Raw genomic sequence first — 21,093 nt, 5'->3', positions numbered from 1 at the left:
TTAAAGATGACAAATATAAAATTAGAATTGTTGTGGGATTATGATATGGTATTAATGGTAGAGAAAGGTATAAGAGGTGGGATTAGTCAGTGCTCAAAAAGATATGTAAAAGCAAACAATAAGTATATGGAAGATTATGATAAGAATAAAGAAGATTCTTACTTAATGTATCTAGATGCCAATAACTTGTATGGGTGGGCAATGAGTCAATATTTACCGTATAAGGGATTTAGATGGTTAAGTGAAGATGAGATTGAAGAAATAGATTTTACAAGTATAACTGATGATTCTGATACTGGTTATATATTAGAAGTCGATCTTGAATATCCTAAAGAATTACATGACTATCACAAAGACTATCCATTAGCTCCTCAAAATATATGTCCGCCTGGTTCAAAACAATCGAAGCTATTAACAACCCTATATGACAAAGAAAAATATGTAATTCACTATCGAAACCTAAAACAATGTCTTTCACTTGGATTAAAACTTACCAAGATACATCGAGTAATAGAGTTCGAACAATCAGATTGGTTAAATAAATATATTGATTTAAACACACAAATGAGAACGAAAGCAACGAATGATTTTGAAAAAGACTTTTATAAGCTCATGAATAATTCAGTATTTGGGAAAACGATGGAAAATATTAGAAAGAGAGTTAATATTAAACTTGTAAGTGATGAGAAAAAATACGAGAAGCTTGTAGCAAAACCGAATTATAAGAGTACTACAGTTTTTACGGAAAATTTAGTAGCAATTCACATGAACAAGGTTAAAGTGCAATTTAACAAACCAATTTATGTTGGTATGTCAATTCTAGATTTGTCAAAATATTTAATGTATGATTTCCATTATAATGTGATGAAGCCAAAATACCAAGACAAAATAGAAGTATGTTATACAGATACCGATAGTTATATATACCATATCCAAACAGAAGATGTGTACGAGGACATGAAAAATTATATTGATTACTTCGACACGAGTGATTACCCTAAAGATAACAAGTATAAGATACCACAAATCAATAAGAAAATACTTGGTAAGATGAAGGATGAAATTAAAGGCACAATCATAGAAGAGTTTGTGGGTTTAAGAAGTAAGATGTACAGTATAAAAGCACCTCAAATAGATTTAACAGATAAAGACTTTAAAGGTAAGTTCGATAAAGAAAAGTGTTGTAAGAAAGCTAAAAGTGTTAAGAAGAATGTCGTCTATAAAGAACTTACATTTAACGAATATAAGGACTGTTTGATTAGCCAAAAAGAATATTATAAGAAGATGAATTTGATTAGAAGTTATAAGCACGATTTGTACAGTATAGAAGTAAATAAGTTAGCTTTAAGTTGCGTGGATGATAAGAGATGTGTTTTAAAGGATGGGATCAATACCCTACCATGGGGTCATTATAAGTTAGAAGAAAAACGAAATATATATACAATTCATTTATATAATAAATGCCTAAACAAAACATAATAAAATTAGACTATTTTCGATATTATTGCACAACATGTAAATCAATTGCAACGCAAACTAAAAAAGAATGTACAAGTGACTTCTGTAGCTTTGGAAGATGTAGTAGATGTGAAAATTATGGATATGATTATATTTGTAAATGCGTAGAATGATTTAATTGTAATTTTAGATGTAAGTTTTTAAATGTAAGTTTTTATGATTTTAAATGTCATAAAAGCATATTCAATCTCACTTTGGGGTATCCCTCTGTGTTAAAGTACAATGGTCAGTGGCGGGTTCATAATTTTTTGGTAGTTAGGAGGTGGAAGGAGGAAGTGTGTTCGTAGTAACCATCCCCTACTACTTGAGACGTTGTCGTATTATAATAAAGACTGAGAATTGTTGGTTTTCGAAACATTTTGTAAGTAAAAACACTATACTTGCATGTGTATTTTAACAGTAAGAGATCTCTATGTATAATTTAAGGTTTTCAGAACTAATGCATGGTGTATATCTTGTCTTAAATAAACCTTGAAATGAGGATATGTAGACTTTGTATTAGTACTTCTCGTGTAATAAGAAAAAAAGAAGGAAAAGTTTTCTGTCTTCCAAAGGGTATGAAATTTCGTGAAAAATATCCGTCGATCACCGCTATTACATGCTGATTCAATTTGGAAGTTGGAAGACTGCTTGCAGTGGTCGATATTCTTATTACTATATGTTCTACACCGATGCTTTCCATACATAGTTCACACCTGCCATTCTTTTTAAACACTACCACATGTTTGATGGTGATTTTAAATTTCATACTACCATAAGAAATGTCCATCAGTGCCTTGGTGGTATGCATACCAACACTACAAGAGTGACATACCAGATTGCCTAACATCATAGGAAAAAATCGAAAGCCAAGTTCAGTCTTATTTTAAGTAAATTATGACTACGCCAATTTTCTCTATAATCTTTACAAATATACCTGTAGGTCACATTGATGTAGCACACCGAAAAAAAAACGTACAAGACGGGTGCAGTACCCTGTTTTTTCGACGTTCATAACCAACAATCCTATTCTAACATGTTCCATTCCCACTCCTTTTGTCTTGCGACGTCTCTGTGATTTACTTATGCGACCACTTCATCTGTATGCACTAATATTCATGAAAACTCTTAACTTTATCAAATTATTTCCAAACTCTTGCAATTATTTATCAACGTAATAATAGATAACATAGATATATATTGTAAAAATAAATAAAATCGACTCACGTTACAAAAATAAAAAGAAGAAAATTTTACCACAGCTTGGCGGAGGATCCAACCCGGGACCTATAGTGCACCAGCCAAACCTCTTACTCGTTACTCCACAATATGACAACGGACCGTATCGCGGTCTAATAACGAAGCGTGCTACCCAAGATCTATGTCAACAGTTAATTATGGTATCAGCATTTATTTTAAATGCAATTTACTACTGTTTTTGTTATTATTAATATCAACTATAATTATACTTTCAGTTTAATGATCATCTTACATTCGGTTTCTACGGTCTATGGATTTCTTTCAAACATGGAACGATCCGTGAAATTTTTATTACGATGTATTTAGAAAACTTGGAAGAGAAGCTTCTACGTTAAATATGTTTCAATTAATTAATTTTGTCACCACATGCAAACTGAAATGTTCATCCGCTATCCAAGTTTCCTAGAAAAGGATATAGTATAAGATATATATATATACATAAATAATTATTAAGTTTCCATCACTGCCCCCCACGCCCACCTTCCTTAATTTTCATGTCTGAATTATTGTTTATTGAAATTGGAAATAATTTGTGTGGATCTGTATTCCCGAACATATATGATGAACAAACATTCATCCTCATATGTGTATATACATGTAATACTGATACTCTGATGTGGTCCTCCTACACTTATATCTACGTTCATCTCATTTATCAACTTGTCTTAAAACTCATTCTTTATCCCACTAAATACAACATTTCAGTCTAGTTCATGTATACTTTCTGACTTTAAGTTCTTGAGACCATTCATCTTGCTACCATAAAATGATTTTAGCTATATGGCCTACAATATCCGTCAACCATAACTTTGTGGTGCACTGTTCAAAACAGAAAAGGGTTTAATAGTTTTCCAAAGAATTATCACTATGTTAGCTATAACTCGGTACTGCTTTCAGGAATTCAGTTTCGATTAATTCTCGAAATAAATTGTGTAAGCTATCAAATTTTTATAGAGAAGGATCCATGCAGTGTAGGAAATTTAAAAATTTTGCAAAGTGTAGTGGTCAGTCCTTGCTTGGATTAGCATTTATTTGTTAGCATTATCCATTTGTCTTAGCTTAAAACAATAATATTCCAATAAACTAAATAATCAATTTAAGTTAAATGTAGAATATTAAAGATAATTCAATACACTATCAGACTTCTTCTATAGTTAAGCGTTTAGCACACACACACACACACACCTTAGTATGTAATTTTTATTTGTAAGAGACAGTTTCAATTCCATCTTCACAGATATTGAGAGTTCGAATCCCGCGTGAGGGCTTATGTGGATCAAACTGGTGATAAGATCAGTACAAACACCATGTTATGAGAATATAGCCGCGGTGTTAATCATCACCATCAATACTACCATTAAGTATCTGAACTGAAGTTTTTCTTTAATCCAACTGGACAAATATATGTCTATTATCTTACGTTTTCATCAATTAACATACAAGTTATAGTTTGTCCTTCTACACTGAAACTATACTTTCCAAAGCCCTTCATGTTTTATGTCAGGTTAATTGTTTTGAAATGTTAATCATATTTTACTTTGGATAGATGGATATTTAACCATAGTTCATTTAGATAGATCGATACCATTTCAGGTTCATTCCTTGACCAATTAAATTGCAATGGACATTCTCCTGTTTTTGCATAAGATTTCTTGAACTTCAGCCCTTTCCTCATCCCACTATTTCTTTCATCTTAAAAGCGAAATTTTAAAGTGATTTCATATAAAATAGCTTCAGTACATAAACGGAAAATGTTAAGCGGAAATTATATCCACAACTTCAAACCCAAAAGAGATAGCTAATTATTTATTCAACTAATGAAAAAAACGATCTCATTGTATATTCGAAACTAAGTATGTGTAGTTCCCGTCTACGAAATAATTTTAGCGTTCGCATGAGAAAAGTTTTCGATTTTCTTTAAATTGTCTGCATTAACTTTCTTGGACTTTTCCTGCTTCCTCCCAGTTTTCACTACCTGTATTTCATTCATCTTAAGCTGATCTGCTCTGATTTAACCAAGAAGTAAAATTCAAAGATTTCATGTTACTTTTCCTTTCAGTATACTGTATTAGAAATCAAATTATCAGATATACTCTGTATAGTAAACATTCAACAACAAAATAATTAGTAATCGGATACCTTTTTTCCATTAATTATCTTAAAAGTGATTAAAACACAGCATAGCAAATCGTGAAAGAAATGTAAAGCAAAACCGTAAAAGATGAGAAATTTCTAATAATATTCCATTATGAACTAAAGCTATTCCATTATGAACATGAACTAAAGTTTTCTGCTTCTTTTTTAATTCTAACGATGAATGTTATTCTCAAAATTTCAAATGACCTTTTATTCCTGAAAATTCATCTTTGCGTTCTTCAAAACTTTGTAGTTAGTAAAAGACATCTATGTTTCATTACACAATATTTACCGATATAACTCCAATATGACCAGGAAAAAAGTTACACATTTATGAACTTTGTTAGGAAGGCCTTAACAATTCAGAGAAAAACAAAGCACAGATTTTCCCTTCACCCAGAAAAGCACATTTATTTTACATATATTTAGAACATTTACAAAATTTTACTAGTCCAGAATTAGTTCACCCCCTATATCCAGTCTCTCTCTATCGAGCACTTCCTTTTCTTCGTCTTCCATTTTTCTTTCTGCTCTTTTACTTTTTCTTTCCAGAACCACTTCCGCCCCTCAAAATCCCATGGCAACCTTAAAATTCTCTTCACACATCGATATTCTCATAATGCTTCCTTTGAATATTATCACCTCCAAATCTAAATTTACACATGTATCGCACACGTGCCATTTCTCCTTTTTTATATCATTTTTTACATTTGTGTGAAAATCAGGTATTAATTTGAACTCTTTAAATTTCAGCTGCTCAAAATAATAGCGAATGCACTATATTCTTCAAATTCGATAAATTCTTGTCCTTCATAACTCCCACTCATTCCTCTGCCTTCTTCTTCTCCTAATAGCAAATTAAACAAATAATCCATGGCCTCTTCATGGGTTATATCAGTGGGGGTAATTGGTTTTGTCCCGCCATTTTCTTCTGCAAAATAATGAATAAAGTATTATTAGTACAACTTATATTTATTCTTTTAATATACACAATATATACAAATCTGAGGAGTTACTTTATTGTATTTGAATTGGTCCTAAAAGTACTACAAAAAAGTTTTCTTCGTATGTCTAAGATAAACTCCAATAAAATGTTACGCTTCGTGTAGATCCACGTCTCATATAGTATCAATGCTGAACGGGAGGGTAAACTGAAAATCGATTTAAACTTCACCATTGGTAAAAGATTACCACACATGTATTTCATTGCTTTCGCAGTTCGAATTTGTTTTCCAATGAACGTTAATAGGTTCATGTTTTATATAACTATGGCGCTGAACGACACGTTAACTGAAATTAAGCTACCATGTACCGCTAATAAATCTTGTAATATGTTCTTGAATAAGAACTGTAATATTTACAGTCTTACGGACCTTTCACGTAAAAGATCCGCGTTCAATCCACAATCGCTAATATTTCCCCGTTCGGTACTAGCGGACCCGGGTTCTATTTGCGGTGGTTCCGCATACCGAAGACGCTAAGGCTCAATTTCCAGTGGTCCCGCATAGCGTAACCGTTAATTGTATCGGCTTTGTTGCAAGCATACCCGGGTTCGATTTCCGGTGCAGGAACTAGCGCTCCCTTGCATGTCGTAATAGCTAAGGCTCTTGTTTTTGGTGCTAGCAGGCCAGTGTTCAATTTCTGGTTGTAAACTAGAGGTTTCGCGTTGCATATTCGCTAATGTTCCCGCCTTTGGCGCATGCGCGTCCCGTTCAATTTCCACTGGTTTCATATAGCATACTCGCTAATGTTACAACCTTTGGTGCAAGGTCACCCGGGTTTAATTTCCGGTAGTAGAATACATGTTCCGCCTTTCGTGCAAGCAGGCCCCTTGTTTAATTCATGATGAAGCAGTTACTCAAAAAGTGTAAAAGCTTTTTACGTCAACCATACAGCGTAAAAATTTTTCCTATTCATATAATTCAAGTGTTATGGTACGTAACGATTTAAATGATCTTCAATGTCAAAATACTCATAATACATAAAATCAGGTCAATTCATTTTTAGCTAGCATTTTCCTCAGTGTATAACTAAATTTAAATCCTTGCTCCGTCATAGCTAAGCGATTAGCGTACATGCCTTTAGCGTGGAAGATCTAAATTCAAACCCCGATGGAAAACTAAATTATACATTTTTCATAAGTAAGTAAGTAAATAGCACAGCCGTCTTTATGATGGAAAATCTGACTTGAATTCCCAATGGTGAATAAATTTTAGCTACTTTCTAGCCTCGCGGTGTTCTCATTCCATAAGGGTTTTCAATATTTCATTCTAAAATAGCTTAAGACACAGTCTGTACTCGTATGCATCACTACATCATTTCATTTATTTTCAGACTAAGCATACGCTCATTCCTACTTGTACTCAAATTATACCAAAAAGCTCCTCTAACTAGCCTGTTACTACCCCATGATTAACAAATCTTCCTTAGTAAAACTCATTTAAAGTGGGTCGCATTTATTTAAAATTATTACGCTCTTCTAATAGTGGGGCGCGACAACAGTCTTTTTCATAGAATCACAATTTTAGATTCTTCAACGGAAATCCAAAGGGTCCAACTTATATAAACGAACTATATTACATATTGCAAATTTGCATAAAGCACAGCAAATCCAAAAAGGTACTGGGTCGCACATTTCTATAAACAATATTTCTTATATATTGTAAATTTCTTATATATTTCTTATATATTGAAAACCAACGCAAATCTAAAGAGGGATTGTGCTTTCGCAAAGCGCTAGCAACCAAGTTCTAAAGTATGCAGTACCATATTCCTTTCCTGTTAAGTGATTCATGAACAGACATATCGCCACAAATAGATATTAATGTTATTATTTCCTTAATATTAATAATATATTTTTTACAAATATTCCCAACACAGCATCATCTCTATGCATCATGGTGTTCTCATTCCATAAGGGTTTTCAAAATCCCAGTCTGTACTTGTATGCGTCATTTCATTTATTCTCATTTTTACAGACTACTTGTACTCAAGTATAGCAAAAAGACATCCCCATTTCTTAGTAAATTGTTATTTAATAATTTCTCCCCATTCTCCCTTTAGTAGTCTGTGACTAGCCATAGATTATCCGCATGTGCTATCGCAAAGCCTACTCAATGCTGCCCCCTATCGGGTAAATTGTAAAGTACAGTATGATTCATGCGCTCGTGCATGTAGTGTAATAATTGTGCTCCGTAAGATAAAACTAATTCACAGGCGTATGTTTTAAATGTTTAGAATATCTTTTTTACATTTTTGTTACTTCAACTGTGAAAAAAGTGAGTGAACGATGCGACGAGAGGAGTAAATTATATACAGTACTCAATAAGTGTAAATTAAAATATGCTGGGGCGAAATATACCATGTAAGTACTTTATTTTTACATCTTTTAGCATTAAAACATGTACTGTATTTAAGTAAATTGCAACTCTAGGCAGGACCACAAAATAATACGGGATGGTTATTAAAATTCTAATATATTAATCTAATTCAATGTGACTAATGAATCTACGTTCATTTATTTTTTACAAGGTACGTATTCGCTCATCTACTTTTCAGTACTTGTACTGAAAGTACCGTATAGTAGATATGTGTGCCATCAATTAATGAATTGTTCCTTAGTAAAAGTGTCTTTAAAAATCATTACGCACTTTTGAGGGCGGGCTCAACAAGAAGCTTTTATGTAGTATTATCGACAGCGAGAAATGTGAGTTAGTAATTAAAAATATACCACGAACGCGCAACAGTAATTAAGGCTGACTAGCCATTAAAATTAAATCACGAGGAGCAATAGTAAGTAAGGCGCAGTAGCAAATTAAAAATAAATCATGAGCAAGCAACAGCGAAGAAATGCGTGTTTTACTTAATATATACAGTATTCTCAAGCCAGCGAGCAATAGCGAATAAATGCGTGTTAGTAATTAATTTATACAGTATAACCAACCGAGCAAGTGTCAGCGACTAAAGGTGGGTTGCCAATTAATTTATACAATATTCCCGAGGACGCGTCAGCAAATGAGGGTATGTTAGTAATTAATTTAAACAATATTCCTAACCGAGAGTACGCGAGTGAAGGTAAGTTGGCAATTAATTTATACAAAATTCCGGAGGGTGGGTCAGCGAATGATGGTAGGTTAGTAATTATTTTAAACAGTATTTCTAATCAAGCGTACGTGAGTGAAGGTAGGTTGGCAATTAATGTATAAAGTATTTTCATTTGCGCGTTAGCGAATAAAGGTAAGTTAGTAATTAATTTATACGATATTCCCAACCGACCGTACAAGAGTGAAGGTAGGTTGGCAATTAATTGATACAATATTCTCAAGGGCGCGTCAGCGAATGAGGGTAGGTTAGTAATTAATTTATACAGTATTCCCAACCGAGCGTACGCGAGTGAAAGTAGGTTGGCAATTAACTTATACAATATTCCCGAGGGCGCTTCAGCGAATAAGGGTAGGTTAGTAATAATTTATACGCAATTCCTAATCGAGCGTACGCGAGTGAAGGTAGGTTGGCATTTAAAAATTATATCGAGTAATTCCTCCGAGCAAGTAACAGCGAATAAGGGCAAGTTAATAATTAAAAAAAAATAAATCGAGTATTCATTACAAAAACACAAAGGGTCCGTGAGTTTGGCAAATACAATGGTGATCCCCGATTAGGTCAACTAGTCATATAATTCAATAATCAAACAAGAAATAACTTACGTTTTTAATGCTGAAAAGCGGTCAATGTCGAAAAAGTTAGAAATTTCAGAAAACACAGAATCACACACGCACGAACTTGGTATGGATAATATGATAGGGAATTTAAGGGGTTTTATATACCTTTATTTCAATATGAGCAGGCATTTTTTCGTATATTGTAATTTAATTAGGAAATATCATTATCATATCTGGTTTACGCGTACCGGTCATACATCTAATTGTCAATACTGTGCATATTTTTGTATCCTTGTATTCTAAGGGCATTAATCTCTGTAAGTAAACCAGCGATGATTAGTATACTTTGATTTACACGTGGTGTATTTACAACTTCCAAACATAGTTCCATGCGGCAAGCGATTCATCAAAAAAGATGCAAAAGGTTTTTTTCTTCGTGATCTCTGAGTAAAGTTGTGATATATGTTCGTCTTCCAAAGAACAGGGATTTATTTGTGAGTAACCTAATTTTTCAATTCTCTGTATTACAAAAGCATATGAAACATGCGTTTATCTGTGAGTAACGTATTTCTCCATCTCTTCCCTCTGTGTGTGTTTGTGTTTCAAGAGATAAAAAATGCTTTCGTCTTCTCATGCATAAACCAACATCAGGAAGGTCAAAGCCTTCATGTGACATGTTTGTGCATAATTACAAGTCCTCGTGATCATTTCATCACTGTGATTAAGTCAGTTAGATATCGGTCACGCTAATAGGAAACAAAGTTCATATGACATATATTTGAGCATAAATTCATGTCCTCGTGATCATTTCTTCATTGTGAATAAGTCAGTTAGATATCGGCCACGCCAGTAGAAGACAAAGTTCATATGACGTCACTACACCGTGACCTTGCCTGTCTCTCTCAAAAGTCATTTCTGTTTCACAGCCTGTAAAGGAAGGATGTGTCTGCACAGTGTTCCCGCATCATCTTTACAGCGAGTTCTTAGCAATGAGCTTTTAAATGTCTCGGAATTATTTGTAGGTTCATAGCGTAGCTGTTCTTAGTAGTATGCTTTAGCATACGACCCAATTAAGAAATGAAATAAAAGATACTAAAGAATGAAAAAGTCCCGAATGAATAAAGATATGTCCAATCTTCACACAATGTTCGTATGGTCTCTGAAGGGCCCTGGTTCAATTCTTCATCAACTAACCATAGATACTTCTGTATAGCTGGGGTTGTATGTATATTCTTATTTCACATATGTATAACTTCATTTTAATTTATTGGGGATGCAGTGGGCCATTTTTCTATAGGTGGTCTCTGGAGGGTTCTGCGTTCATCAAGTAATCATAGATTCCTTTGTATAGGCAGCTGGTCCCTGCTAAGCCTGGGCCTATATTTTAACGACGTGCTTTTTAACTTCTCACACATTGTTAGAATATGCTATATATGTGAGGGATTAAAATTAAATATTACGAAACATTAAATAACTGGGTTTCATCAGGGGCTATCCGGTGTGTCCCTGGAGGGTCCTGCGTCCAATGCTTCATCAAGTAATCATAGATTCCTTTGTTAGGTGTTGGTCCCTGGAGGGTCGTGGTGCGTCACAAGCAGAAAAGGTCCTGGGGTCATCAGACCTTAGATGCCGAAAGTCCAGAAATCTACATTCTAAATCCCAAATTAAATACGGAAAGATCAAACAATTATCTTTGAAGATATTCATTATATTCCACTTGCAAAATTTTGTTTTAACACAATCGAAATACTATTAAAAGATCATGCAGAGCGAAATTTGCCATTTCGTTCTGGGACACTGGCCGTAACACTACGTTTTAAACGCTCTCCTGCAACTGGTAAATAATAGTAAAGAAGGGAGCGAGACGTGTTACTTATCATCGTGGACATGGAATACCATATGTTTCAGCACCTTTATATCAAAGGGGACATGGACTAGGTAGTTTCTTTAAAGAGTTATTTCGTTTTGCATTACCATTTCTTAAACAAGGTGCAAAAACTGTAGGACGTCAAGCAATACAAACCGGTATGCAAGTTGAGGGTGATGTATTAGAAAATCGTCCATTTAAAGAATCTGTTCGTGCGCGTTTAAAAGAAGCTGGTGATAGTTTAAAGACAAAAGCCGTTAATAAAGTCGAACAGTTGCTATCTGGTAACGGCAAGAGACGGTCATGCAAGAGGAAGGCTCCTGAAATTGTAAAGTTTGGATCAGCAACAAAACGGAAACATATACACGATATCTTTTCATAATGGCGCTCCAAAATTCAAATAGTTTTGAATGTTGTACCAATTAATTTGATCTCTTTTCTATACCAATAACACAAACAGCAATTGAAGCAACTACAAATGCTGAATGTCATCTTATTTCTACATTAACCTCAGAAGGACCTATTGAATTTGTTATTCCGGGAGAAACAGGGGAATTTATTCATCCTGCGTATATATTCTTTATGTACGATTTAAAATTACTAAAGCTGATCGTACAACTTTAACTCAAGATGATACTGTTGCACCAGTAAACAATTTCTAACATTCTTTATTTAGTCCAATTGATATTTCGTTAAATGATAAATTAATTAGTTATTCATCAGGATCTTATCCTTATCGTGCATACATTGAAAAATTATTAAATTATTCTTATGATGCGTCTGAAACACAATTAGCATGTGCCATGTGGCATAAAGATACGGCAAAACTTTTTAATAAATTAGATTATACAAATGCTGGTTTTCAAAAACGTGCTAAGGTAAAAAATAGTAAATCTTTTGAAATTTATGGAATTCTTCATACTGATATTGTAAGTTTGGATCGTATGCTCCCTAACAAAGTAAGTTTACTTTTAAAATTACACCGTAGTAAAGATAATTTAATGTTTCCTGAAAATACTAGTTATAAGGTTGCACTTGAGGAAGTTATTCTTCATCTAGGACGCATTGATGTAGCTGCAGATTTAGCTATGCAATTAAATACACGAATGGTTTCGGAAACGGCCAAGTCACCTCTGATGAGAGTGGAGACAAGATCTTATACTATACCTTCACAAGTAAAATCTTACAACATTGGTAATCTCTTCCTGGGTAATGTTCCTCAAGGCCTGGTTATTTTTTTTAATCTCCAACACAGCCTTCAATGGAAAATCACATCTTAATCCCTATGAATTTCGAAATTTTAACGTTAACAATCTGCAATTACAAGTCGGCTCAAAATCATTTCCTCCCCCCATCAACCCTCTCATTCTTGATTTTAATCATGATTTATACCCTCTAAGTTACTAAACTTTGATTTCAGGTGCTGTCATATATTATCAAAATTATTCACATACTGTTACTCTTGATGAATTTCCAAACGGATATGCTCCGTATGCTTTTATTCTATCTTCAACAGGACCATTAGACGACAACACATGGGATGTAGTACGCGGTTCCCCAGTAAATTTAAAAGTATCATTTTCAGAAACTTTAACTGAACCTGTTACATGCATTGTGTATGCACAATTCGATTCCTTAGCACAAGTAGGCAAAGATATAAATATTTATACCGATAACACCTTCTAATTTATTCAGTTGAGTACGATGAGGGTTGCTGTATACTTCTCTGCCTTTCACGATTATGAAGATGAGTTTATTGTAAAGGAGCTATCCATTGTAAATCCTGACGTTCCCTTTCTCCAAAATTGGATTTTTAAACCAACATTTCCTTTAAATAAGTTAGCTGAGTAAATCATAACTACAAACAAATATCTAGGTGAGAATGTTTATGGCATTACCTGGCACGAAGGCGATGTAAAATATTCACATCTTAACAAAATACTTCAAACATATTGTTCAAATACTACAACCATATACACATACAGAATAACTAGAAAGTGTTTCCTTCAAGAAATTCTTCAAAGAGAAGTTACAAATTTAGAAGAAATAAACTGTCCAAAGTGTACTGCATGAAGTTTTCACGTTCATCAGTGTGCACATAATAAACATTCTTTCGGAGAATGTAGGTGCAGTGTTCATGAAGCATTACTGTATAGTGAATATGTGAAAGTGTATGACTATGTGTTACATGTGAATAACAGTGATAGTTAGATACCTACTACGATTAAAAAATAATAATCTTCATCATGTATAGTGACGAATTGTTAAAAGTGTTACTAAGTGATAAAGTGACTGGTGCAAGAGTTACTGGAATTTACCCTATTGACAAACTTCCTATAACGGTAGAACCTCCTGCTGCACTTGTGATTAATCTTGATACATCTGATTCTGCTGGTTCGCATTGGGTTGCAATGTACATCGATCAGAAAAACATGGCTATTACATTGACAGTCTTGCTATGGAAATTTCCAAGGAAATAAAAGACCTTTTATCAAAAATACTAAAATGTACTTTACAAATAATCATCAATATCGACATGATAATTCTATATTGTGTTGGATATATTGTTTTATTCTTTTTGCATCATATTATTCGCACTCATTGATTTCAAAAGTGTTTAAAACTGTTTAACAAAAATTTGAAAAAGAATGATGATATCGTTTATAAAAATGTAAACATTTTTTTAAAAAAGAAAACAAATATTTTTTTATTTTTTAATATATATTTACATTTTTTTATTTTTTATCATATATACAATTTTTATCATGTAAACATTTTTTAATTTTTCAGTATTTTTTAAACTTACATCCCTGCATTTTATTTACAATTCCAAAGAAAAAAGACATTATAATCTTGATAATGCGTTAGTAAATGCTGTAGATCTTTCATATTTCCATCAGTAATTCAACTGTTGTGTATTACGATATGCACATCCTGATTTCTTTACAATATTTGTGTAGAAAGTACAATATTCATTAAATGAGTTTCCATATAATTCGCTTAATGAAGGACTATGTTTTGTTTCTAAATCAATGACATTATCTAATGCAAATATAATTTTAATCCAAATATATTTCTCAAAACCTTGACAATAAAAGGATGACTTCTTTGAACATAATTGATATAGAAGGTTTCGTATGCATGATAGAGTATATCCAGTTTTGCTATTCCATTTCAAACCGTGTAAATTTAAAGCTAACCAATCAATTTGTTTTTGACAACCTAATGATAATAAATTATCATCTATTGGTGATTTTACTGGATCGAAATTTACTGTATCAGGGCATGCAGTTAAACAAAACTCACTAATGATAAATTCGTTATCACACATTAAAAAGCTTGAATATCGATAATATACTGATTTACACATGGCGAAATTTCATTTGTGTGATGAATGAAAAACGGAATAATCTGTCCAACAAATTCTGTATTTCTTAAAAGGTAAAACATTTTACGCATAAACCATATAAATGAGATTTCACTATGTTCTTGTTCAAAAACTTCAAAAAGTTAACTAAGAGTTTTGTCAAGAGATAAGTACTTCGTTGCAAATGTTCCAGTATTATGAAGATGAGTACAATCATGAGGAAGATTTAACTTGTATTCCATGCATTCAATTGGATTATTGTTACGTAAGTATACTTTTATAGTTTTTAATACACAATTCACACTAGGTCTATTCAAATACATTTTTCTTTCAACCTGGAATGTCCGATTTCCGTCTGTCTTTTCTTATGAAAATGTCCAGTAATTCCAGAAGATAGTCAGTATCACTTAATAATTCCGAATACGTTTCATAGCATTTTTCTCGTGTTAATTATCCAATAATATGCTTATTTTCATACACGTAAAACACATGTTCTTCAACATTAGGACTTGCTATAATACCCCAAGCACGGGTTTCCAATGACAGGGTGAACATTCATAGAATAATGCGCAAAATCATGAAGGGATCCTTCTCTACATCCGTCATATATTAATGTATCGTTGAAACCCCATTTTTCAATTGCCTTCTTTATACATTCACGACCCACCTTTTGACTATTACAACAACAATCTAAATCCCAAAATCGTGATGTTCTTGATAATACAACTGGAGATTACGGAAGAGTTGGTGAAACTGTTGGTAGCACTGGTGATTCTATTGCATCAAAATCATATTCTTCATCTGATGACAATTCGTATATTTCTGTTTCAGCATCAGATATTATTTCAGTGTTAACCTCGTTGGGTTCTTCTTTCTCAAAGAGATGCATGATGTCTCTATATATATATTTTCCGCTATAGCCCGTATTTTCATTAAAGTAGTTCGTAATCATAGCCCGTATTAAAGTATTTTCATACCCACAAGGTATGACGTGTTCAACATTCGTGTCGCAAACTTCTTTTCTATTACCAATTATCATAGGGGCATGTTTCAACATGTTCACCTACCTCCACCTCAATCTTCTTTCTATTCTCCCCCGACAATGTCTTGTGTTCACCTACCGCGGCGGAAAACTTGTTTTTATTACTCTGTCGGCACTCTGTGATGTCTAACCGACACGGTGTCTCTTTTCTTTTGTATTTGTTTTCATGTTTTAAAACGTACCTGTAAGGTCATTACCCGACAACGCTATCCTTTACTCTCGTTCACCTGGTTTCCAAAAAGTTCAAGTCATGTCTTTAGTTCACCAGCGAAAGATGTGCGAGAACCACGCTCTGTATATGTACTCCGTACACGAACTTTTATCATGCTCACTAAGTATACTATGCATACTATCCGTCGAATTATGAAGTATCGCATGAATAAAGTTTATTCCCTCCCATCTGACATGATCACAGTATAGCTGTTCTATAGAGTATGCTTTAGCATGCGAACAATGAAATAAAATAATATTATGCAAGTAAATAAAATGATTAATTTGCTCATATCATAGCTGTTCTACGTGTTCTTAATTTTCGGAATATAATTCCTCTGAGTTTTCTTTAATAAAAAGAAAGAATAAAAAAGGATACGAACCAACACATGTCCCGAGTTTCCTATAGAGACAACGCCTTCAAAAAATCACGTGATACAGGTCAGTCAACTTTTTCTAGAAACTACTTCATCCCTCCTAACACTCAACCTTTTTTCCAGGAAGCCGTCCTACCACCTAACGGTCAGGGTAATAAGTCTTTCCCTCCTAATGAATTGTCCGACCACACCTCTTCCCACAGACATAAAAGTCGTTAAGTACCAGTTTGCTTAGGTCCCCTGCTGTTCTATTGTTGACGACGATGCGCTACTGGTGTACTGTGAATGTGCCCCACGCTGGTTGAGCCAACTTTTGTGATTTGTCAATGTGCGTGGACATGCCTATTAACTGGACACGCCAAGTTATATGAAAATGGAGGGTATGAACTGATTAGATAACCAATCGACAAAGTGCGAGGGCTGAAGGCTCACGCGTTTCGATTAATGTAATTTTGACAAATAATAATAAAAAATAACTCTGACTAATATTCAACACAGCAAAATTCTCTGTAGAGCATGAAAGAAAAGTTAATAATTACGCCAAATACAAATAAATTTAGGGCATGTAACTGAATGATAAATCTTATTGTTCTGAACAAAATGAATAATCCTGTCAGGGTCTTCGTTGCGGTTTTATTTTCATGTGTCTCACCAGAATTGGCACATGCAACTATCATTCTTAAATATATCAGAATTATGTTTTGCGTCGAATCTGCCTCTCAAGCAGTGGCGAAGAGTACTATGAGGATCTGGGGCCGGGCCTACCTTGTTTTCTACCATATATTTTCTTTATCTTTGATTTCTTATAAAATAAAGTCCATACTTCAAATTTTCGTTTTTTTTGGTAAAAAATAGTATGTTGGAAACACTTGGAGACCCTTTCGTCTAAGCCTCACCAGCTCGCTAGACAGGGGGGAGGGAAGCTATTATAGCTGGGGATTGCACCCATTGTTGGGAAGGTGCGAAGGCTTGCCTCTGGGAGTTTAGTTTTAGCGTTGAAGGCATCTTTAAATGCTAATATGTTACAAAATGATTTCCTTAACACAGAATAAGAAGTTTCTGCGTAGAATTATGTATTTCTGTTAGTGATAACTTGCTAAATTTTGGTATATACTCTCAGGAGTTATTCAGTGTAGCTGTTTATTTCCTACATAGGACGTGGTCCATAATACCTTGTAAAATATGTGTAATATCTATATATGAAACGTACGTTCAAATTTATGAAACACTACCGTACAGGATAAAATCACAATATTCGTCTGTAATTTTAGTTGAGTTCTTCACTTCATAGACTCAGTGTGGTATTTACGATTTCGTTTCGAGGGCTTTCCTCGTTTTGGAAGGGTCTTTGTTAAGTTTATTTCTGCAATATATATAGAACATAAAAAAACGTGATGAAATTTCGGTCAGTGTTTAACCCTGAAGCTACCGCTGTAAATATGGCACTGCATACAATACAATATCATATACCTTTAGTTGATTCAAATGAAGTTCCTTCTGAGCATTAACATTTCTATTAACGTCATTATCACGTGATGCATTAATTAAATGCAGTGTTATACTTATTTTAAAGTAGGTGATGCAAGTAACAAACGCTTATCAAAGTAATTTGACAGCTAACAGTAAGAATGTACTTTCTTTTCCTCTCTCTCCATTTTCAAATATGCAGGAAATGAAAACAGCAAATGAGGAGGAAATTCCCCTCATCCCCCTGCAACTCCCAAAGAGAAAAAATGTGAACTGTATTTCAAAATATTTGTGGTGGAACTAAATGGGAATATTAATTTATTGGGCCTACCCAACTTGTGGGATTACGCTTCGCCACGCCCTCAAGTGGTTATGAAAAAGAAGAAATATGACACACATATATCATCACATACGTGTGATATCTCCTGGAATGTTTATGTAAGAAGTATCCATTTGTAGGGGATTAAACTTTTAATAAACAATATCAAAACAAGTCACGCAGCACACAAACAAACACTGATAATATGTTGTATATACACTCATTCACCATCGAAAAAAAATTCTTTGAGATATTTTCTGAATTTTTGACTTGGAAAGTTAATAGTCTGTGCGCACTACTTCTTCTTCGTTGTCTGGTATATTCTTGTCCAATGTTGGCCCTGTCTCTTCTCTTTGACAGGACTACCACGTTTGTATTCCTACGACGGTATTGTCACTTCTTCCAACAATACACACTAGCCTCTTCCCAGTGACTACTACAAAAAGCTCCTTTTTCTTGATGGCAATTAGAAATTTAATTGCTGTGACAAGTGATCTCCCTACGATATTTCTCGTCAGTAATGTAGCGGAGAGACTTTTGTAATCGTGGACTACCGTTAGACGTGTTGCTTGTTTTATTCTAGTCCTTAGCTATATAGCACGCTCCACTGGAATTACATCAGTATATTTGCGACTAGCTAACTAACTTGTGCTACCCTTATAATACAAGAAAAGTATCACTATTCAGACGGTCAAATAAGCACAGTTACTCCATTCAATATAGAATATGGTTGTAATAAATCATATGCACATATATGCACAAAAGTTCTTCGTCGTGCATAGCCACAGTTCTGAAGTTTTTTTATGAGACAATGAAATAGATGTAGGAATAAGATACGACTACCAAATTTTAAATTTCTTATTAAATTGTAATATTATGTTAATATTAACTTACTTGTACTTAGTTGAATTTCTTCCATCTAGGTTCAGGTTTGTAGGTGGCAAACGGAGAATCACTTCTTTTTCATAGCAAAGGTTTGCCTGCGAATTTCGGTGTTCATTATAAATTCGTCTGCAATAAAATCAAGATCGAGTGCTGCAGAAAGTTCTTGATGACAATTTAAAATTGCTAACGCACTGAGCCGTTTTTGTCCCATGGTAGATCGTAGATAGGAATTTAGTCATCTTAAAGAAGAAAAGGATCTCTCCGTTGTGCAAGTAGTGGATGGTAGCGTCAAAAATAATCCAACGAACTTAACGATTTCTGGCACCATGGTTTGAAGATAAGTGTTTTGCTTTAAGAAGTCAAGAACACATGCGAAACTTCGGAAAGGTTGGAAGCTTGTTTGTTTTTGCGAAAATCAAGTAACATATCAGGATGCAGGTTGAGCCGTTCGATATCTATATCGTCTTTGTAAAACTCATCTATAACACTAACATCATTTGTTCCACCAATGATAAACCGTTCCCAGAGCCCTAGAAATTTTTTTTATTTTAGTATCAAACCGTGATTCTAAACACTTTACTGCTGTGTCAATAGTTTCAAAATTTTATTGACGATATAGCTGCTGTGCGTTTTCATATTCATGGGGATTATCACCTTGATCGATCCGTTTTGGAAATTTTCTTCGTCGCTTGAGAGCTGGTTCTGAAACCCCAAGTTCGTTTGCTTTTCCTACTACATCTGCCCAGAACGTGTCAAATTCAGTATCTGTTCGGAACTTGGGGGCGCGATGGCTCAGTGGTAGAGCGTTCACCTCCGGTGCTTGGGGTCCTTGGTTCTTTCCCAGCTCTCTCCGTGTGGACTTTGTGGTGGATAAACACCGTGCTCGTGGGTTTTCTCGGGGTTTTCCAGTTTCCTCCCACTTTCTTCATTTCTCTCATCCTCACCGTCTCTTTTAGCCTAACTGACATAAACGTTGGACGTAAAACCTAAAGATTTCATTTCATTTTTTTTCAGAACTTCTGCAAAGTGAGTTGTAGGCTTGAAATCATATTTACAGCATCTTGAATACACAAAACTTTCTTTTGTAGTGCTGTATTTGCGCTATCAATGTGACAAAACAGCTTCATTAATAATACGAGATGAAAAAAGAAATCGAACGAGTGCATTTGAACCAGAAAGCCATGTGATTTGGCACCAGCATCTGACTTATCTGATAAAGATTGCTCTGACATGAAAGTCATAAGCTAATGGTAGTTAAGGTAACACGACTGAAGACAGACATGCCGTACTGTCATTCTAGTTGGACAAAACGGTCGAAAATTAATCGACTTATCATTTTCACTTTGCAGTTGATGAAAGAAAACCAGTCTCTTAGGGGAATGTTTTACAAGAACAATTATTTCCCTAACCAGGTTGAGGACATTTCGACAGCCTCTCGCATTTCTTAAAGTATCTTAAACACACAAGCTAAGAGAGTGAGCAAAGCAATGTACTACTATGAGCAAAATAAATGACGCGTCTCTTTATTTTGAAGTTTTTTGAAAATATCTCCGTTTTCTTTATATGTTCGAAATTTCGGAAGGTTTCCCCAGCAGGAAACGTTAATAACAAACTCGTTTTTAATATTTGTGTTAGATATTAGCATAAAATAAATAAATTAGAAGCAAAAAACATTAAATCGACCGAAATTACGAGAATTACCAACTCTGCTAAAGTGGGAAATTTTTAAGAACACGAGGGAATTCTGCAGTTCAACACGAAGCAACGACATCTACGTCATTGAGAGAAATGTGGATTAGATCTACAAACGAAACTTTTAACGAAACATTTCTAATATGTCCTATTACGTACATTATCTGCAAACTTCAAATATATGAATCTATGCCAAGTATTAACGTATAGATAGAGCAAATAGTTGAAATTACCTATGGAAAAGGACGAATTGGTAGCACGATCGTAATGAAAAATCATTTTTACGGTAGAACAGATTCAATTGTAAGGAAAC

This window comes from Thermobia domestica, chromosome 6, assembly GCF_964235325.1.
Source record: "Thermobia domestica chromosome 6, izTheDome1.hap1.1, whole genome shotgun sequence".
NCBI classification, from domain to species: Eukaryota; Metazoa; Arthropoda; class Insecta; order Zygentoma; family Lepismatidae; genus Thermobia; species Thermobia domestica.
The sequence above is the reverse complement of the archived record's forward strand: the minus strand, read 5'-3'. Positions refer to the sequence as shown.